The sequence below is a fragment of the Trichosurus vulpecula genome, chromosome 1, assembly GCF_011100635.1.
Source record: "Trichosurus vulpecula isolate mTriVul1 chromosome 1, mTriVul1.pri, whole genome shotgun sequence".
Lineage (NCBI taxonomy): Eukaryota > Metazoa > Chordata > Mammalia > Diprotodontia > Phalangeridae > Trichosurus > Trichosurus vulpecula.
The window spans coordinates 472,002,062-472,018,362 of record NC_050573.1 but is presented as its reverse complement, the minus strand read 5'-3'; the positions used below and the strand labels follow the sequence as shown (position 1 = coordinate 472,018,362).

General features: G+C 37.5%; 1 pseudogene; it reads left to right on the top strand.

The window, feature by feature from the left end:
• The first annotated feature begins 10,174 nt into the window (after positions 1-10,174).
• Positions 10,175-15,972, top strand: LOC118840013 (annotated as a pseudogene).
• The last annotated feature ends 329 nt before the right edge of the window (positions 15,973-16,301 follow it).

Below are 16,301 nucleotides of genomic sequence, written 5' to 3'. Positions count from 1 at the left end.
CCTCAATTTAAAATAACAACTTGGAATTCCAAGAGATATTCCTTGGATTCTTTTACCAACTTTGGCAGGAAGATATACTTTCACTTAGAACAAATATAATGGTCACTCCTCCGTGGCAAATACAAATATCACAATCTCAATCTAAGTCACTATTCAACTTTACTTTTCCATACTGGCTGACATTTCCAGCCTTCTTTGTACCTGTACCTCATCATTAGGCACTTGGTTAAATTTCTTGCAGTCAATTTTCACTTCTTGACAATGTGACAACCAACTCAACTTCCTTTTCTTAGCAACTACCCTCCTCTTAGCCATCTTGAGTCTTTTTTTTCCAGGTTCTTATTTCATAATCCTCCTTGATCCTCTGTAATCCTCTCTAGTACTTTTATACACTTTTTAATCCTACCTGATACCTCTTCCTTCTTTTCAATCTTTTTTCACAGAAGCCAGAAACATAATCTGGACCAGTATCTGAACATGGAGATTCATATTTTCCTCAATTTCTCCTCTCAAATTCAATCTCTGGTCTTCTTCACTAGTCCAACCCTCCCCTCCACATAACATACTATTTCCTTATTATTTGACTCAAGTCCTCTATTCATTCATTCCTTCTCTTTCAACCTTTACCCATAGAAGCCAGAAGTCAAACAATCCTACAGGTTAGAGTCAATTTGTAAAAGGCTTTAAGTGTAAACCAAAAAGTTTGCAATTTATACAAAGAGCAACAAAGAGCCTCTTAAAGTTGTTGGCCAGAAGCATGTCATAATCAGATCTATGTTGCTTATATTGGCCCCTATATGTAGGGTGGATTGGAGAGGGAAGCATGTGTAAGCTGGGAATTCAATTAGAAGGATGTTGCAATAGTGTATAGAAGAAGTAAGAAGGGGATGAATTAGGGTTGTATGAGTAAAGGGCGAGAATGATCTTCCTTCAGGAGGAAGGGTAGTCAATAGCATCACATACAGCAAAGAAATTAAGAAGGATGAAGACAAAGAAAAGGTGCAATTAAGAGCTTGTGGATAACCTCAGTGAGGGCAGTTTCATTTGAGTGTTGGAATGAGAAATTAGATTAGAATGGGCAGTGAAGAGAGGGAAAGGAGGCAAATGACATAGACAGCTCAAAGCACTAGAAATTAGAAGTCTTTGTTTTGGTTCTCTGCCTACAAAGCTTCTTGAATTGCTCAGTATTCCCCAGATGTTGCACCCAATTCTGTCCCCATGATTGTCAATTTGGTCATTTCCATCTCTCCTTTCAAAAGGAAAGCTTTCTACAAGGATGCTTTCTGATGCACTCCTGCATCAAGGAACACATTGTGTGTTATTCTGATGTTTTGAGGACTTTTCCCCATGAGTGGTAATTCACTTGCCTCATCTCTTATGGACAAATGAGGTCAGATAGAAGTCTTTTATTATTAGCAGCCTCACCCTTCCATTATGCAAGCATGTAATGTGTTTAACAATAGAGGATAAATGACATGATTAGAGGTCAGTGTAAGAAGAAGGGCAAAGGACAAAGTTTAAAAGAATCTGGAACTGAAGAAGATGGAAAACATTAATATGGTAATAAACAGTAACATTTCTTGAGTCTGCTTTAGAAAATTCAAATTCGTCTGACTTGCCCACTCAGTTTTTAAGAATCTTTTTTTTATCCAATTCTTCATGAACTTGTACAACCATATTCTGGAGAACCAGTTGTTAAAAATTTACCAACATGGTCCTTCCTTTAAGGTTTCCATTAAGCAGATCAGCCTAGTCCTCTATAAAGTCTTCCTCAGGGGTACTGGGGCTCTTCCATGAAATTATTCCTAGATTGTATTTATCTTTTCTGTCCATAATAATGTATATAAAACCAACAAACCAGCTATAGATGTTTCTCTGTGTCTTTCAGGCACCTGGTCACCATTTGATTTACTTATGAAGTGACTCTGTAGACCATTATGAAACTATCTTTGGGTCTTCTCCCCAGTGTGGTTACACTGCTATTTGAGTAGGGTAAGTTTATCTTCTGTGGACATGTAAGCATTGGTAGGAGAAACAACATTGGCCAATAGTATAGACTCAACATGATTCAAGCATGTTTCTTCCTGGAAAAGTCCTATTTGGGCTAAGTGCCAAACCAATTTTTCAAATCCAAACCTCAGTTGCTATGCTCAGTCATCATTCCCATTCATTAATGCCTTAGTTAACTTTGTCCTTCCCACAAACGGAGGACTGAGAACTAATTTCCAAGGCTATCCTTTATCTGGATTTTTTCAGATATTTTTAAATGTGTGAATAACTGGAAATTCACAGAGAATATCCCTAGTAGATGCTCCTGACTTTGTTCCCATATATACTTTTCTGTAGTCCCCCAATTGTCTGATCTTTATGAAACTCATAACACCCTCCTTATTAAACACAAATTCTGTTCAGTAGTCCCTTATGAATATCAGTCTTCATAAATTGACAATATTTTTCTAATGCCATTCTAATATACTCTTAGTGTTTCTCTGTAAGGCCAAGATTTGCCTAAACACCAAAGAGCAACTCCTCAAATGAACTGTTTGATCAATCCAAACAATGCAAATTAAAAACAATAATAGTGACAGCTCCAGTTATCAATATACTATAGTAATCGTGAAATAGTTGGCCTTAGATATGGATCAGAACTAAGATTCTTGTAATGAGAATGCTTAAAATCACTAATACTTATAATAATTGAATAGTAATACAAAGAACCTTGCTAAAAAGGAAGTCTGACAAAATCAACAATAACAACAATGAAAAACAAAATTTAAAATTAGAATAGTACTTAAACTTCAAAAATAGAAGAAAAAAATTATTCTGGATGAGATTCCCAATTTTACTGAGTACCCTGCCCTCACTCTTCCAAAGCAAGGCTGGCTACATCTTCTCTTTAGAGTTCTAAGGGTACCTCTGAGGAGTTGGGGGTTTCTTTTGTATAATGCTATCATTACGAGTCATGATTCTGGATGTTCCCTCTTACTCCCATTACCCCCACTCAGACCACTTTTGGTAAGCAGTGACTATCCCCACAATTCCATTTAACCAAATGACATTAATTTGCTTTTAAAGGGAATATTGATTTTGAAGGTAAGGCAACAATAGGTATAAAAACATTAATCTCCAACACCTCAGGGGCATGTTCTCCCCGTGTCATCTTGGTTTCTAAGGAGAATAGGGTCAAACATAACATAGATCCTACAGAGATTAGCCTCATCAAGTTTATATCCAAATGTGGCATCAGTGCTGGATGAATCCCTCAAGGGATCCTAAAGGACATTAATAGAGACTTTTCAGTTAGGCCAGCTGTGAAATGCAGCAAGGATTTAACTCTCAAACCTCCAGGGGATTAATCTACTGACATCTCAAAAATAAAAAGGTTATAATTTGCTCCAATATCCTTCATCTGAAATACACACACACACACAAACACATACACACACACACACACACACACACACACACATATACACATGTGAAGATGAAGCTTATATTCACAGGCTACTTGTTATCCTTGGATGGGAAGGGCCTAAGGCCCTCTTCCTTACTATATCTATCTTTTCTTACCATAATGCCATCAGGCAGAAAAAAATCACACGTAAAGCTAGGGTGACTAGGTTGACAACGTTCACTAGCACCTTTTGAGTCTCTCTCCTTTCTTCTCTCCCCTTCTCACCCAGTTCTGGCTACATAGACACAGCCATTCAAAGAGATTCTTCTCCATTACATGTTTGACAGACTACAACTAGTTCCAAAATGTATATACATGCTCCAAATCTATCCAAAGCACTTTGATTACATTGTTATAATGACTCTCTGAGAAGTGGGTTTCCCAGCCTTTTCCCAGTGGGAAAATATATCAGCAGCATTCTGTGCATGTATTTATAATTAAGGAATATTGATGGAAATAGGTCCACATATAGGGGACATAAGTAGCCATGGAACACACATGTAGGGGTGCCTAGGTACAAAGGGCATACACTAGGGGAACTCATATGGCCAGAGGGATACTGACATAGGAAACAACACATAGCCAGGGATGACATATGGCCATTCTTTGAATTCAGTATATAATTCTCTTTAAATTAGAGTAAGAAAATGCCTTTCAATTCCTATCATTTCCTTGGTAACTCCATTCAAATCAACTTCCTAGAGCTTCACTTCAAAAGGCTGAAAAGGAATGGTAGAACTAGTTAGTATTTCTGATCCTCTCTTTATGCCAATACCATGCTCACAGCATTTCCAAGTGTTTGTTTTTGCTGTTCTTGGAAATATTTTAAAATCAAAAGCATTATGTTTTACTGTCTGCAAATCGATTCCACTAGAGTCATTATGAGCATAATCAATGGATAACAATGTGGCCTTTTGGATATTAGAAGTTTCCTGAAGCATGTAGGAAGAAAACCCTGTGTTTCCTGTTTAATGAGATTTTCCTTGAAATTCTGGAAAGAGGTTGATGTGGTAGTGACTCCAAGGTAATGCACAGATTAACTATGCCATATGTTGACAGAATTCTTTTAGCCATTCATCATCGCTGAAAACACATCCTTTGATGGCCTTGCATCCCCGTAGTTAACTGGGAAAAGGCAATGAAGCAGTTTATCTTTCTTATTACTTATTCTTTTTACCTAAGTTGAAGCAATTTCCCTCCTTGCAGAAGGTTTCAGGTCAGGGTACATGGCTTCTTTTGATATCATTATTAACATATCAGAATGCTTACCCTGTAATTTTCTCCTTGACTCTCAGGTGTAAAAATGAGGCAAGTATTTGTATTGGCTATCCTGCTATCACCTAGAGGTTCCCCTTTAAGTTTTGTGATTGCTTTCTTGATAGATCACATTTTGAGTGTTCAGTAATCATGCCTGGAAGGTCAGAATTTGAGATTCCCCACTCTAACATTAACTCTTTTCTTCCTTCTTTCCTCTATTCCCTCCCCCTCAGCATTTGGATCAAGGCCTTATTGCTTAAATTTTTTAAAAATCCCCTGGTAATATAGCAACAAGTTAAAACATGTGTGTACTACCCATTCTAGAGAGTTGTGAAGAAAATTACTTTATAAATCTTAATGTGTTTCACAAATATGACTTTTAAAAAAATTGTCATAGGATAGCACTCAGATCCACCCCGACCTAAAGGACCCCACTAAGCTAAGTTCTAAATGCTTTTGTGAATAAGAATCTTGTTTAAAATATAGACCAATGCCCCCCACCTTCACTGATGAGTTTTACTTTCACACATCAGTTCCTCAGTTGGAGGATACACTTGGTCAAAAGTAAATGAATTTCATACCATAACACTTCATACCATATCATACCGTAAGATAGTATATATAAATAAAGTAATCATAATTTCCCCTACAAACACTGAGCTCTCTTTCTCCCATATATAGCCTTGGTAGGAGAAGTAAAACACAATATGATCATGTGTGGGGCATACAAACATGGAGAAAACACACAATCAAAATATGTATAAGAAGAATAACTCATTTCTCAAATATAATTCATGCTTTGATAGTACTACTGGTGGTTTCTGACTTGTTATTTTGATGCTCTCTATAGGGCCTGAACCTTGCCAAGTGTTGCTTTCTATTTCTCCCCACCAGGTAGTATATCTGCGCTCCAACAGGTATTCAGCTACCCAATTAGCTTCACAGTTACCTAAATTCCTGTCCAATATAATATCCACAGGGAATGCTACATATAATAAGTCTCTCCTCTGCCATTCTTTAAGAATCTAACGAGAGCAAGCATCTTTATTTCTAAAGTGTATTTTGACATTTTCTTGGGAAAGCTGAGTGCTTAACAACTATTTTGTTTTTCATGGGAAAAGCAATAGATTTAGAAGTCTGAGGATGTGGATTCATAGTTTTGCTATTTGCTATTTGTGTAGATTTGGCCAAGTCAGGTCACTTCTAAGGCCTTCATTTTCCTTAAAATCTGTAAATATAGACATATGTATATACACACACATACACAAACACACACACACACACACACACACACACACACACACGTTAAAAAAAATGAAGGAACTAGACTAGACCTTTAGGTTCTTAAGCCTCCTCCCTAGGCTATCATTAGGAGATGTTTTCTTATCCAATTTTTTACTATTTTAGTTTTATTGTATTGTTTAATCCATTCACATCTAAAGTTACATTTTCTTCCATTTGCCTCGCTGATTGTTTTTAATGGGTGAAGATTTTGATTAATTCCTCTTCCTTTATGAAGAATACTTTGTCTCTTCAGTTATTTTGCTTAATCTACTTTAAGGGAACCCTATTCCCATAGACACTCTTCCCTTCACCCTCAACAACCCTTCCATTCTCTACCCCTTTACCTAGTTTTGGAGTTTGCTTAACTTGTTAGTACTCCTTTCTTTATTCTTTTTATCTAATTATCTTCATTATTACTTCTATATCATTTCCACTTTCACCTTTGTCTCTTTGTACATTTTTTGAAAGAAATCTCTCAATTGTGCCTTTGCTGTTATTTTGTTGCTGCTGTTGTTGCTTTTAACCAAAAAGATGTCATTCTCCTTTCTAGTTTTTTTTGTTTTGTTTTGTCTTTCACTGGCATGAATTTTTTAACTTTACAGAAATAAAGTCTTCCCTAGGGGACATTTTTAAAAACCATTATTTTATCTGTGCTTCCCAAGAAAATATTCTGCTAAACTTTGATTTTTGTAGGAATGCTTCAAATGTCTCTCTTTTGTTGAATGGTCATTTTTTTCCCATTAATAGTTAGATTCAAATTTGAAGAGTATGTCACCTCAGGTTGCATCCATCCTTTTTAGAATAAATTATGATATTCCCTCTAGCAGTTTCTGGTGGGTGGAAGATAGTCTTGTGTTATTCAGATTTCCTTTTCTTTATATTCAAAGGTTTTTCTCCTGATTGCTTGGAGAATTTGTCACTGGAATTTTTAAATTTAACTACTATGTGTCTTGACCTTTTCAACATAGGTTTTGTTTTGAGGAAGTAATGTATGTATTCTTTTGATTAACACTGTTTTCTGACTTCAGAAATTTTAGACAGTTTTTTTTTTTGAGCATTATGGTAACCAGATATTTTGGCTTGTCATGGTTTTGTTTGTTTGTTTGTTTGTTCTATCTGGTAGAGCTTTAATCTTTAAGTTCTTTTTTTGTGTCCCGTCTTCTAGATCAATATGTTTTTCTTACAAAGAAGTCATGTTTTCTCTTAATGTTACTGCTTTTGCTTATCTTCTTCCAAATTGTTTTTTGAAAATATGTTTAATATGATTGTACATGTATAGTATGTATTAGATTGCTTGCCGTCTTGGGGAGGGGGAAGGAAAGGAGGAAGGAGAAAAACAATTTGGAACTCAAAATCTTATAAAAGTGAATGTTGAAAACTATCTTTACATGTAATTGGAAAAAATGAAATACCATTAAGTGGCAAAAAAATATCAAATTGTTCTTTGCTTTTGTGTAATTGCATTCCTAATACGTTCTCTCTTTTATTTCTTTGGCGATATTAGCCACCGTGAATTCAAATTTTTCTATTCTCCAGATTATTTCTGCTATGCAGAACAATAATTGTGCCTTTGCTGTTCTTATTGTCCCCATTAAGGGACATTCTGTTGTGATTCCATGTTTTCATAGGAATCCACTGGTTATCTGTTTCATTGGGTATAGATTTAGTTGTCTTTGTCTTATAAAAATTATTCAGAGATGTTTGGACTCGTTCAGATGTTTTTGAGGCTATTTTCTATTCTGTGTTAAATATTCCTTATTGATTTATCTGCTTATGCTCAAGGTTTTTAACTAAGTTTTCTTCCTCCTATATATGACCTTTGGTAATTTCAATCTCTTTTTCCCTTCTATTACCTTATTACTCACTTTCTGATTACTTCCCCCATAGATGGTGAATCCCTGAGGAAAGGACCTCAAAACTCTCTCTAACCTCCTCTCATACTGGGGAATTCACTTTTTACTGGCTTCTCTGTTTTCTGGGGGATTGGGGGGAGCAAAACTAACCTCAGATGAATGCCAGTTCCCTTTCCTTCAGACCTGATGGAGCCCCTGAGACACATGCTGGTGCCCTGCTTCAGATTCATCTCTTCATTAATTCTTTGGCTCAGCTCTAATGCAGTGTTGCAGCCCCAGAAAAACCGAACTTATGCTTTCCTGTACCCTCACCTCTTTCAAAATATGTAAGAGATTGAGCAGATTTGCATTCTCTTGCTTGTTGCCGTAGAATGGTAGAGTGAGGGCAGATGTGGAAAGTTAGCTGATAGAGACTTACAGTAAAAGAAATTCTGAGTAAGCATGCTCGAGATTAAAGATTAAACTTTCTCCTCTCTTAGCTCATTGGACTGACACCATGCTAGGGTTCTTGGTTTCTTGCACCATGAAGAAAGCTGAAGTGGCTTTATCTCTTGCTTATGATTCCTGTTTTGGAGTGGTCATGAGGATTAGAAAAAATGTCTGGTCCTCCATTTTGTTGGTCATGTGACTTGGAATTGATCTACAGGAGGTATATATGTATTTCCCTTTGTTTCCCACAGTAGGAATGAGTGTTCTTTAAACAACCAAACAGAGGAAACTACCAGCTTTTCAATTAGTTGCCTCCTTTTCCCACCCCAATATTTTCTATGTAATTCCAGAGGAAAGAAACATCAGAAATAATTTGGATAATAATAAAAGTCTTCCTTTCATTTACAGACTTTTTAAGATCAACTTTACTACCTAGAAGCAAATCATACATCCATTGCCTAGGAAACTGATTGTGATATGTGAATGTAATAAAACATTACTGCACTATAAAAAATGATAAATAGGTCAAATAAGTCTGAATCTAGAGAAGCATTTGAAAACTTACATGAACTGATATAAAATTAAGTGAGCAGAACAAAGAAAATGACATATACAATGACTACAACAACACAAATGGAAAGGACAACAGCAATAAGACCATGGAAACTGAAACATGAAATTGTAAGAGCCAAGTCTGGCACCAAAGAAGAACTAAAAGAATTCAGCTCCCTTCCTTCCCTGGTAGCAGTAGAGACTGTGTATGCAGAGCATGGCATATCATTTTGAATACTGCCAGTGTGTCAGTTGGTTTGGCTCATTTCTTTTTCTCTTTTTAATTCCTTATTATAAGAGATGGAGGGGCAAGAGTTATTTGAGGAAATGTAGAAGACATAAAAATAAAAGATGCATAGTTTAAAAAAAGGGAGAGAATCCATGTACTTTTACTCAGATACATAGATTCTGTGATTAAAAAGACTATACCACAGACCTGCCTCATATCACTCACTGATAACTAAAGCATGAGTTGGCATTGTAAAGAAATGAAACTTAGTTAGGTAACTGTGCTGAAGTAGCCTCCACCTACCCAGCCTTTACCAGTCTTCACCCTTCATTTTCTAGAACCCTTGCACCAAAAAGTAGATGGAAGTATAGAGATGGGAATTCTGGCAAAAGTAATTTTTTTAAAGAATAGTTGAGTGATAATATTTGTTGAGGCTTTCCAAAGGAACAGATATCCTGTTTTGGGGATTGTTGCCTCTGGCTTTTGAAGAATGTGAGGTTCCAGTTGGAAATGGATGTAGAAAAGATATTTCCATATGAGAGCCTTGACAAGGGTGGAGGGAGATTTCACTTGTGCCAGCTTGCTGAAATGCTAAACTCCGAATTTGCCTCATTGGTGGCCAGGAACTGAGTTATAGCTTCTGTGCTAATGCCATGTTGGATTAGAACTGTTGATTGTCACTGTCAAAGGAAGAATATATTGCCAGGTTGGATTGTGGTGTGCTGTACTGAAAAAAAAATGATTTATTGGACCCCTATTTTATTCCAATTAGTATTAATCAGTTCAGTATGATTCCATAGGGGTAATGATTGTTAGCAATTATTAATGATATACTTATCTACTGATATACATTTAGTCATTTTAATTATTATTAATATCAGAATAACATATAGTAATGCATATTTTACATTTGCCATACACAGCAACAATTAGATAAGATAGATTCTTTCTTGTAGTTGACCTCAAACTTCAAAACCTATGAATTCACTGTTCACTTATGAAGTTCATGAAGTTTACTTGGCTGATCACAAGAATGCTGATGACCAAACCCAATATGACATGACATAAAGTCCCCAACTTATTTTTGTACCTTCATTTCACACTCTCTTGCCCAGAATGAGAAGGGGACCATCTTATGACCATCTAGTCATCAGAGATGACCCTCGCCTTGCTTATCCTGTGACTGTTCAAGCTGATGCATTATTTCTGGTTCTCCTGGAGGTCAAAAGCAATGTCTATAAACCAATGAGACTGTATTTTACTTTACTGCTTCTGAGTGACTGGGTATCAAGCCCTATACAAATGAGGCCCTGGGGACCAGGGGGCATCTCAGGTCATGAGGAAGATCTGAGGTACCATCAAGGAAGGAGTCCAGTCCCTTTAATAAATGATTATTGGCTCAGGGCTCTGCCTCAGTGGTTTTTCTGACAGATTGGATCATTTTGGACTCCACAGTACTCTTTCCACTTCCCATCCATTTTGACCAGGCATGTTTGGTAGCACTCAGCTTATGGGAAAAGAAAAGAAGGAAAGAAAGAAAAAGTCTTTGAGTGCCTTTATTTCTACTATGAAAAGAGGAAGCAGAACTGAAAAGAATGGGCAAGAGATTAGAAATTTATACTCTTCTCTCAGCAGCTTTGGTTACTAAAGCAACTTGGGATCTTGATACTATTACATTTTACTTGTAACTTCAATTTAATAATAATATTTTGGGCTAAATGGTGAGCGAGTGAATTCACTGGAATTAGCTGAGAAGGGAAACAAGATTGAGGACCCCAAATAAGTGGGGGATGAGATGTTTAAAATTTTGATTTTTTTAAGGGAATTAAATGATGCATTTAGATTTAATGCAAACTAGAAACATTATAAAGAGGCAGGAAGATGGGAGGTGCTGTACATACTCATTTCTCAAAGAGCTGGTATAGCTCATGCTTCAAGTGCCACCTTTTGACTTACTTGGATATTGTACCCTCCAGGAACTGCTCCCAACCAAACAATGTGCAAGAGTTGTCAGATTCATTGTCACACATATAACCAAATGTTTCCCCTGGGAGTTCTTCCTCTGGGATTTTAATTTTTTTATAATTTTTGCTAGTTTTTTTAACCTCAAGAATATTTTTTTGTTAACTAAAAGGTGATATACACATGCATACACACACACACACACATATACATATATTTAAATTTTCAGTTTCACTTTTTTGCTGAGATTATTTTCTTTCCAGTTTAGTGTTTGATATTTGCTTTCCCACTATATTCCATTCCTCTAACCTACTCAATGAATCATAAGAATCCAAATGTCTCTCTTAACTAGCAATGTGTTGATGTATTACATTACTATTAATCACTGCTGATTAGAATTGCAATTATATGGCAATAATGATTACAGTGTTACTTAATTATATGTTTGTTGTTATTGTCTGTTTAATGCATATCCCTTATGAATTTAGCCAAAAGATGTCACTGTGAAGGGCAATTTTGCAAGTGATCACATCCCCGCCCTGCCCCTTTCCCTTAGGAAGTAGATGGAACTGATTCGTATTTTTTACATGCTTGTCTCCATGCACTGGGCCTGGCTCAGAGCGTGACTTTTTCTTGAGGTCCCTGCCTCTCTTATGCTGGGAAGAGGAGAACAAAGGCTGAAGAATCTTTGTACTGAGTAATCTATATGCAGAAAATAATGAGATATGCATGTTATCTCAGTCAAAGGCAATGGTCCATAGATTAACCTATTTGTTCTTTTTCATTGCTATTTTGTGGAAGTCTATAAGTGTAGATATGAATAACATTAATTATTATAAATTTCTGAGATCATCCATTTAGATTCTGCATACTCAAATTGCCATGATTCCCTCACCTTGCCCCAACCCTACAGAGGAAAGACATTTATTCAGAATGCAATTAAAATGATCTTATACTTATTTAGGATAAACAGCTACAAAGCAAATTTTAAAGAACAGAAGAGTATGGGTCATGTCACCAGCAAAATGTAGGACTAGACATTTTTTCTGATCTTCATGACCTCTCAAACCCCTCCAAAATAGGAACTCTGTACAGGAGATAAAGCAATTTTAGCTGTCTTCTTTATCTAACAAGATAACAGCCCATTGAACCAATGGCAGAGAAAAGTAATCCCTAACTCCTAATATATTCACTCAGTACTCTTTTTCTCTAGAGTCCTCCACACTCTAGCAAGGCTACACAAGCCAAACTATGAGATTACAATGGAATTCAACCCTCTCCTACCAAAAAGCCAGAATAATGAGAAACAGAGAAGACTGGGGCAGGATGCCCCCATGTAAGTGTCTTCTCTAGACCTAAAGTAAAGGGGACTGGCAGTTAACTAACTGAGGTCAGTTCTGTCCTTGCTCAAAAGGAATTTGGGGCAGATTGCTAAAATGTGTATTGCCTAGAATGAGGAAGGCTAAAATAGTTTTGAGGTATAGTCCCCGGGAAAACTATCTCTTGAAAAGTTATAGTACTCATAGAAAACAAAGGGTCGAAATATCCCTCAAAAGGGAAAATAGTGTCTAGATTTCCCCATTCGTAAAAACTATTTGAATCTCGGATTGATCGTGCAACTGAAAAACTGTAGCAGTAGCAATTATACGATACAGGAAAAATATGGTAAGCACAAATGAAGAAGCTGTGCTGCCATATTTAGAGAATATATTTATATAGCATTTAAGTGTATGGATGATCTTAATGTGAAATAAGACTGTAACAGTATCTTGGAGTTAGACTCTACAGAGATTTAAATGACAGATTAAGGAGTTGGTGTTTTATTCTAGAGGAAATAGGGAATTAAAGCAAGGGAACATATTCAGTTATGACCAGTTTTTGTTGTTGTTGTTGTTGTTGTTGTATGTTTGTTTGAGAGTGAGCTTGATTTTTAAGAAATTATCAAGAGTCATTATTAAGTAAAGTGATCGAGTTGGGCAACACTATTTGAAACAAAAAAGAAAAGAAAAGAAAAATGAAAACAAGGAATGGTTATAAGGTCCTGAGATATTTCTTGTGTAGATTATAAATTGTATCAGAAGACAATCCCAAAATATTTTTAAAATGTTTTACACAATAAATGGAAGTGTCATTGGAATAAATGTATTACCATGCAAATCAATTATTGTGAAGAGTAAAACAGTCATTTACGTGTGCAAACTTATATACGCTTGTTAAAAAGTCGTCCCATGACACATTATAAGTGCCTGACCTTTGTTATCCCACAACCGCCCCTAGAGACAAGAATTTGTGAGATGGCAGCTAAATTAAATTATTCCCTAACATTTAAGTCATATATATGTATATGCATGTATATATTTTATACTAAAGAAGATAAAGATCGAGAAAATTTAAAGATAAATCTATAAAAATTAGCCAGAAGAAACCAGAGTTTATTTCATTTAGTCTTCTCCATGAAGGAACATCAAGTTTAAACTACCTTGCCCAAGTTAATAAAGTAGTTTTCAGTCATGTCTAACTCTTCATGATCCCATCTAAGGTTTCCTTGGCAAAGGTACTGGAGTGGTTTGTCAGTTCCTTCTCCAGCTCATTTTACAGATGGGGAAACTGAGGCAAACAGGGCAAAGTGACTTGCTTAGGGTCATACAGCTAATGATTGTCTGAGGCTGGATTTGAACTGAGTTCTTCCTGATTCCATGCCCAGTTCTCTATGCACCACACCACCTAGGTGCCCTGGTGAGAAAAATACTTGTTAGTAAAGCCCAGGTTTCCCAATTTCTGGGTGTGCGCTCTTTCCATCTTCTTTGTGCAGTTTCTAATTTCTTACCTCCAAATAGCCCAGCCACTTTTGCAGATACTTCACTCTACTCTCATGCCCCCCACTTTTTTTCCTTTTCATGATTTACAATCTTGTGGAAAATCAAAACACAATCTTCCCATTTCACCATTTTTAACAATTAGGGCAGAGTCATCATGGAATAATGGATAGAATGGGCCTTGGAGTCAGGAGGACATGGGTTCAGGTATCACCTCTGTCACATAATATATTATTCTAGGTAAGGTACTTAACCTCTCATCTCCCCAGGCAACTTTCTAATAATGCAAATTACAGAACAGTGGCTAATTTGCATGGTAAGTCCCCTCACATGGAGTTGGATACACCAACTAAATCATATCTCCAAACCCTTCCATTATTTCTCCCTGACATGAGATGTTTTTTCTCAAAATCAAAAGTGTCTAAATGAAAAAAAAGAGATACCAGACTGCCAGTATATTAAAAAAGCAGTATAAATCCTGCACTAAAGTCAACGTGTTATTTATCTCCAGGGCATAGATTTGAAGATAAACAGGCTGGTATCAGTAACCATGCAAGAAACTTAACAAGGTGTGGAGTTCATTCAAATCTCATTTTCCTGTCTGTCTATTAACTTACCTAAGGAATTAAGCCATGCGATTTGTTGCTTTAAAAGTTGGAAAATGATATTCAATTGATTTTTAAGAGCTTTAAAATGGTACATTTTGAAAGACCTGTGCACTTAGGGTACAATTGCCACAGATATAATAAACAGCATAATAAATAAATAAATAAGTCGAGGCCCAGCTGGCTGCAGGAGGAGTCTGGAATTAGTAGGAGAGATTCGGAGCTATGGTTGCCATCAAAGCTCAGCTACATAGATCGTAGCCAGAGAACAAGCCAGGAGATGCTCCACCTTGAGGTGGATAGGGAGTCTACACAGCCCTTTAATCATGCCTTCCCCATCCTCTTCCTGCTCCCAATTTTCCCATTTTCTTCCCCGCACATGCTGGAGAGCCATCTTTCAAGTTGGCTCTATCCCTCTGCTACTCATCACCAACATCAGAGGCCCTTTCCCTAGTGTTGTGGTCTTTGGCTAGGACTGCAACTCAGGGACGGTTACCCCTGCTTAGAGCAATCTCTGGAAGTTGGAAAGCAGCTGCTCACTCCTGACACAGCACTTCAAGCTCCAGTTTTTCTACATCCCAGTAAAACGAGGTTATCAGCCTACACCTTGTACCACTCCCGCTCATCCAAACCAGTCATACCTCGTGTCCACAGATTCCCTAAGGCATGTGCCTCCAGTGGACATTCCCCTGGCCTCGTGGGAGGACAGCACCAATGACATTTCCCATTACCTCAGAATTCTTGATCCCTGGTATGAGGGCAATGTGCTGGGGCTGATGCACCTGTCTGTTGATGTCTAGTGCCAGCAGACTTTGGAGCCTGAGGCTGGGCCCCTGGAGAGTGCCCCTGAGCAGCTGCCCATCCTGGCAGACATGCTGCTTTATTACCACCATTTTGCCAGAAGACCAGGCCTACTGCAGGTCTATCAGACAGAGTTGACCTTCATCAGTGGGTAGAAGACAACAGAAATTTTTATCCACTCCCTGGAGCTGGGTCACTCTTCAGCTGTCCATGCTATCAAGGTTTCTGGTCCCAGCAGTAAATCGCTGGGCATTAATGGAGACCAAGAAGTCATCCCACTTACACTACAGATCAGCTACAGCAAGTGGGTCATTAGTGCACAGAACCACTGGAACAATGTGGAGAAAGTGTACACCTCTGTCAACCTTAACAAGGCCTGCAGAAAGTTGGAGGAACTAGATTCTAACATGAAATCTCTGACCTTGACCCTGACTGAGGTGGTGAAGCTCCACCAAGAGCCATAACCAGATCAGCACATCACAGATTAAAGTGGACAAGGTACAAATCATTGGCTCCAGCAGCTGCTCCTTTGCTGTTTGTCTGGATCAGGATGAGCAGAAAAATCCTACAGAGTATAGTTAGGTGTGAAGTTTCTCTCTGCCACAAATCTGAGAAAAGCAGCCTTTGCCTGTTGCCCCAGAGACTTTCCTTCCTAACACCTCAAAACTCACCTTACCTCTGCTCCTTCTTGTGTTTGCTCATCATGACCTTCAGTGGAGCTCTGCCCTAACACACCAAGCTCAAGATCTTCATCTGGATTTGATGCATCCCAAGGAAGCATGGACCCCCACCTCCCAAACCAGAGCCCAGAGAACCAGGGTTGGCAATTGTGGCTCTTCCTATAGAGGAGGGAATTCACTATCAATTAGCCAATATTCACATGGGATCCTGATGATGTTTTTGCTTTTTTTCCCACCGGGAAAAAGGACACAAACCTTTGGCCCTGTAGGGAGAGATTGTCTTCTGCTCATGTAAATACACTTTATATGGGAGGGGGAAGCAAGGGTGTGTGGGTAGTAAGGGAGATGTGCATTAAATCCATCTTCAGTTCTGACTATG